A 6,101-nucleotide genomic window follows, 5' to 3' on the forward strand; every position below is an offset into this window, starting at 1 on the left:
ATATGCCTTCCTCCGAAGCCACAAAGAGGGTGTGTAGCATCATGAATCTTGTCCTCTAGCTCTTGCATCTGTCTGAAGGCCTTAGCAAATATGATATCCGCTGCACTGCCTGTATCAACCAGAACATTGTGGATCAGAAATCCCTTGATGACACAAGATATAACCATAGCATCATTGTGAGGGTAATCCTTGAGCTGAAGGTCCTCCTGGGAGAAGGTGATTGGGATGTGGGACCATTTTGACTTGATGAAGGGTCCCTGCACCCCAACATGCTGCACCCTTCTCTGGGCCTCCTTCTTCTGCTTTTTGTTGGCCGGTTCTGAACATGAACCACCTATTATCGGGAGCACCATCTTCGTAGCCGAAGCTACTTCAGCTTCATTGTTGAACGAAGCCATCAGCTTGATAGTAGAAGTGAGTTCACCGGAGGTGGGCGCCAATGTTGGGGACTTGTTCTCAAATGCTATGAGTCAAGAACAAGGCAACACAAAGTATTAAATGTTAATATCCTTCGTCATTCGAAGCATTATTTCCCTTAGGATATAACGATCTTCGGACGAAGGTCATGAAGGACGTACCTTCATCATCATGGTATGCGATAATGAAAGACAAAGCATATGAAACACGAAAGATAACATGAATAATTATATAACATCATTCACATATCTTCATTATATAAACTTGAGTATTTAAATACAATATTTAATTATATTTGTACCTTCGGCTTGACAGAAGGCAAAAATCCGAGCGTTGTGCACAAGCGAATACAAGATAGCGTGAACAAGTACAGGGGTACTATTCATCTATTTATAGGCACAGGACACAGCCTGTGAGAAATTACATTCATGCCCTTTACAAATATTTACAATCATAGTACAAGCTATCTCGGCCCGATTGGTCATTTCATCTTTAAGTCGATGCATCTGAAAATGTACTCTGAAGCTCTTTGATTGATAGCTTCGGTTTTGTGTCGTCTTTCGAAGGTGTTTCTTCTTATGGAACCTTCGGCGATGAGGCAGACCCCCAACCCCACCCGCGTGGCCCAAACCTTGTTCCACCGCGCGCGCGACCGACTGCCATGTGGGGCCCGACTGTCGGTCTCGCACATCCATCGCAGGCGTGGGACGTCTTTTGCTAATGAACCTGGCCCGCATGTCAGCTACTTGGGCGCCATCACACGCTCGCTGTCACACGGGGCCCACGCACCAGCCGCAAGACCCGCTCGCCTCCATCTCGCCCACCTCGCGCGCATGGTGGAGTGTCGCAACGGTGGATCCGCGATTCCCGATCTCGGCTGATCCCGCAAGCCACGTTCGTGTCCATAAATAGCTTTGCTGTTCCCTGAGTCAATCCTCGTGCGAGTTCACCGGAGCCGAGCAGGGCGCGAGTAGGGATGAAAACGGTCGGAAACGGTCGGTAAACACTAAAACCATTACCGTTTTTATATTTTTTATCCGAAACAAAATCGAAAACGGTAACTCCGGAAACAGAAATGATATCGGTATTTCGGAAACATCGGAAACAGAAGTTCGGTGCGGAAAATACACCGGTAACAGTCGAAATATAAAATACGATCGGTAAACATATCAAACTTCACAATAAAACAAAATTGACAAAAGATCACAAAGACCACAAGTTCATAATTCATGATATAACAAGTTCACAAGGATCACAAATTTATAATATAAAAAGTTTACAAAGATCACAAGTTCACAATATAACAAGTTCACAGTATAACAAGTTCATAAAGATCACAAGTTCACAGACTCAAAGTTCACAATTCACAATATCCACTCGATTTAGTTGACATGACATGCTTACTCATAAAATATTTTTTCCTCACATAAAGGGTTTTTCACAGCCTCATATGAAAACCCTAAACTATAGTGTGTGGAAAAGACAGACTGTCGGCTCTCTATCATTATATATTACTAATACATAACAAGTGCATAGAAAATGGTGGATTCGTTCGAGAGACCAAATCGTTAATCTCAACTGCCTTCCAACACCATCTATCCCAAAAATATCTTAAAACGTCAAAAAAATACAAAAATATGTAATCCTTATCCAGAGACGTACAGGCGATGCAAAAAATCACATGTTGGAAAATTTCGAAAAAAAATTCCGAGACACAATTCCGGAAAATTCCGAGACACAAATCCGGTAATTTCCGACAAAAACCGGTAACCGAAGGAAACGGTCGGTAAAACACCACACCGATTCCGATACCGATTCCGATATAAAATTCCAAAAACCGATTCCGTTTTCGAAAAATACCGTTACCGGTGAATCCGATCGAAAAATTTCGAAATCGGTTTCCGGAATTCCGAAAAATTCCGAAACCGTTTTCATCCCTATGCGCGAGTAATGAATCAGAGACCCGATACCTAGATAACCCACGCCGCCACGATTACGTTCCCTCGTCGCCTTCCTGTGCCGGGAATTGACTCGAAGACCTTTGCCGGGTTGCTGAGAAGGAGACCGAGCCATTTGCGGACCGAATTGGCGATCAGGGTGGTATCAATTCATCATCGGGGTGCGCGGATTGCGTGACAACGTGGGCACAGTCCTCTTCGCCCTCGCGACTGGTGAGTACCTTGTGCCAAGTTCAGTAGTTTCCGGTGATTGCGTACTGGAGTTGAGATTAGTTCACTAGGGCGCGCAAACCAGAAATCCGGCGATGGCGCTGCCGCGTTTCGGAGTACGTCGTCATGGGGTGGCCGTCGGTGGAGGGGTTTGAGCTTGTGGTCGTTGATCTTCTGCGCAACGACCGAGATCAGACAGATCGTGACCATACATCTACGATCCCTCGGCTCGGAAGAGATCTGGCTTCATTAAATGGGGACCGCATATCTCCAATCCAACGGGCTGCGTAGTGTACCGGTTCGTCGCAGTTTAGATCTAATCCTATGTGTCGATCTCTAATCTAACAGCCGAGAACTCAGGATACCCCTTCGATCGAGTAATTTATAAAAGAGACCCTGGGTTATCCCTGATTAAACCCGCAGTCCAGTGTATAGTATTATGAGTCTCGGGAATTTTTGTAGAATAACCCCTGCTTTCTCTGGTATTTGACGCCCAGTCCAGAGAAATAGAAAACCTAAGAAAAAACAATTATAAAATGATTTCTAGTATTAAATTAATTGCAAAACTTGTTTAAACCCTAGAAAATTCATATGAACTCCAAATTGATCCATTCCAATTCCTATAATTTTGTAATATTATTGTTCATCACCTAGAGTCTCTGTTTTGACATGAAAACAGTAAGAAAATTAATTTCTCAATTAATCATATATCAAGCACATAAAACCTTTGGAAATTCATAACTTAAAATCTATAACTCCAAAATTAATGATTCATGTTCCTATGATCTTATTTTAATGTGTAGATTATTATTATGTATTTTGTTTACATGTTTGGTGTGATATTAATTTCTCCTTTATACTATGCTTGTTTGTATTGTGGCGAGTAGAAGAGCTAGTGGCTGAGGATCCCGGTGCCCAGCAGATAGAAGTTGCTGAGCAGGAGCTCATTGAAGGCAAGTTGTGCCCTTGACCACTTTTTACCCAATAATGTTCTTTAATATCACTTATTCATGCATAGGTTTAATTTTGATGGGACCCAATAGGTCACCCTAGTCTGTTTATCCTTTTTACCTTGTTTACCCCTGAATCATTTGAGTAGTTATGCTATTGTTGTACATGGTTTTTGGGTTAATATTTCATTATATCCATGTTCCAATTATTCTGTTATTTTATTTATGTTCATGTAAAGATCATCATTATCTTTAATTGGAATATTGAGCTTAACTTGAGAAACACGTGCCACCACAAGGGTGGAATGGGACGCCCTTGGCTGACTAATTAGAAAAGCTAGTGGAAGACTACCTTACCCGAAAGAGGCAAGGGCAGTAGGGGAGTTGCATGCAGGGAGGTCCTCGGGTTGATTTTGTTGTGATGGCGGTCAGACGGGAGATTCTTGCAAGTGCTCTTCCCCTAAACTGTAGCAGGTTTTCGGAAGCTAGTGGAACTTTGTAAAGGCCTCGTAGTGGATCCCTAGCCATTCACCTTAGTAGTGTCTAAGGGCCTTGCAAACCTTGGCGACATGGGATACATGACTTGTGGGTACAGGGTACAACCTCTGTAGAGTGTAAAACTGGTATACTAGTCGAGCTCACGGTCATGAGCAGCTCAGGACTCTCGCATGATTAATTTATGGAACTTATATTCAATTTGTCATTTGCATTGCATGGGATTATTATTAATTTTGTTCTATTATTCTTATTATGGTTTGGTATTCACTTACATTTAGTAACTGCTAATAAAATTTGACCAACTTATTAAAAGCAATGCTCAGCTTTAACCCCTATTGTTGATCAACCTCACACATCACATGAACTCCCACCTTTGGTGAGTTCATGCACACTGGTTTCCCCACAACTTGTTGAGCTATGATCATGTGTGAGCTCACCCTTGCTGTCTCACACCCCCCACAGGAGAAGAACATGTGGTTCAAGAGGAGCCACACAACGAGGAGTTTGATTTGATCTAGGTGGCGTCTCCTAGTTGACTTATTGGCGCCAAAGATGGATTTTAGTTTGATTTATATTTATCTTTTATTTTGTAAGAGTTCTGCAATGTAATAAGTACTCTGATGTTATTGTGACATTTATCTCTATACACTCTATTATTATATATGTTGTCTTCTTTGGCGCATGTATGAGATGCACCCGACTTTGTCCCTTAAATCCGGGTGTGACAACACATGACACGACGATTTTTACTATGGTTCGATCAAGCCTCGAATGCTTGACTACTCCACGTTGTGGTGTCCCAAAGGATGAGGGTTGCACTCAACCCTTCTCAAGTGATGTATGATCAACTTGAGGTCACAGTTCTTCCTTATGAATTTTCTCCTCCCAAGGATCCCTATAGATCGGAGTTTCTTGCAGTCGTACAAAATGTGATGGGAACAACAAATCCAAGAACAACAAGAGAGAGAGAGAGAGAGAGGAGTAAAACGCACGCAAAGAGCATAAGAACAACACCCAAAGAACAAGAGCACAAGCGCAAGTAGCAGCACAACTCTATCTCATAGAAATATGTGCTTAGATCACATAGGTGTGTTTTTCTAATGCGTAGAAGTGAAGTTCTAGCTCTTGAGTGACTTGGTGTAGAGAGGGGGTCGAAATGGGGGTCTATTTATAGCCTCAAGCCCCCAAATAGTCGTCGAGGAAGCCGCTGGAATTCTGCATTGCGCAGGCGTACTAGACCGATAACAGGAGCAGGTCCTCTGGGGTATTGATTGGGCCCATCCATCTCGAGATGGCACCAGACCGGTCTGGTCCACCACCGGACCACCACACGTCACTCGACCATTGAAGTAGTTGTTACCGCGAGGTCCGGTGCACCACCGCACCGAGTACTGTAGATGGTCCGGTGATTTTTAGTGATTTTCCTGAAGTTGAGTAGTTCATGTATGATGAGGTCATGTGCACCGGACTCGGGGTTCGATGCCCTAGATAGATGAAGTCTTCGGAGGGGCTCCCTGGAAAGACGGTCCGGTGCACCACAGGACCTGTCCGGTGAGCCCCAAAATAGCTCAGACTTTGCTCTTTCGAGCAAATCTTCTGCAATCCATATTGGCTGGTCTTGGGAGTTATTCTATGGCTTACTCAAACATATTTAGAGTATGTTTGTTATGCCCAAGTCATAGGTTCACACCTTTAGCTTAGCTCCCTTTTAGACTTTATGTTTCAACTCAAACACAAGTCCAAAAAACACTTTTTGCTAGAAACTAAGTTGGAGAGCAAACCAAAGTGCTAGAAACATTCTAATAGGTGTATGTAACCTATTCAAGGGTTCAAACCTCACTGTTTTACCCTTTTTCAAGATGTCGCACTTCTTGCTTCTTTAAGCTCATTTGGACTTGAGATCGTCAATTTGTACTTGAGTGAACGTGTGCTCATAGACTTAGCAAACTAGTTAGTCCAAGATGTTGTGTTGGTCATTCAATCACCAAAATTTATAGAAATGGCTTAATTTCCCATTTCCCTTTCACCGACTCAACCCAAGTTTTAAAAGTATTGAAGATATCCGGAA

Source organism: Zea mays, chromosome 7 (genome assembly GCF_902167145.1).
Source record: "Zea mays cultivar B73 chromosome 7, Zm-B73-REFERENCE-NAM-5.0, whole genome shotgun sequence".
NCBI lineage: Eukaryota > Viridiplantae > Streptophyta > Magnoliopsida > Poales > Poaceae > Zea > Zea mays.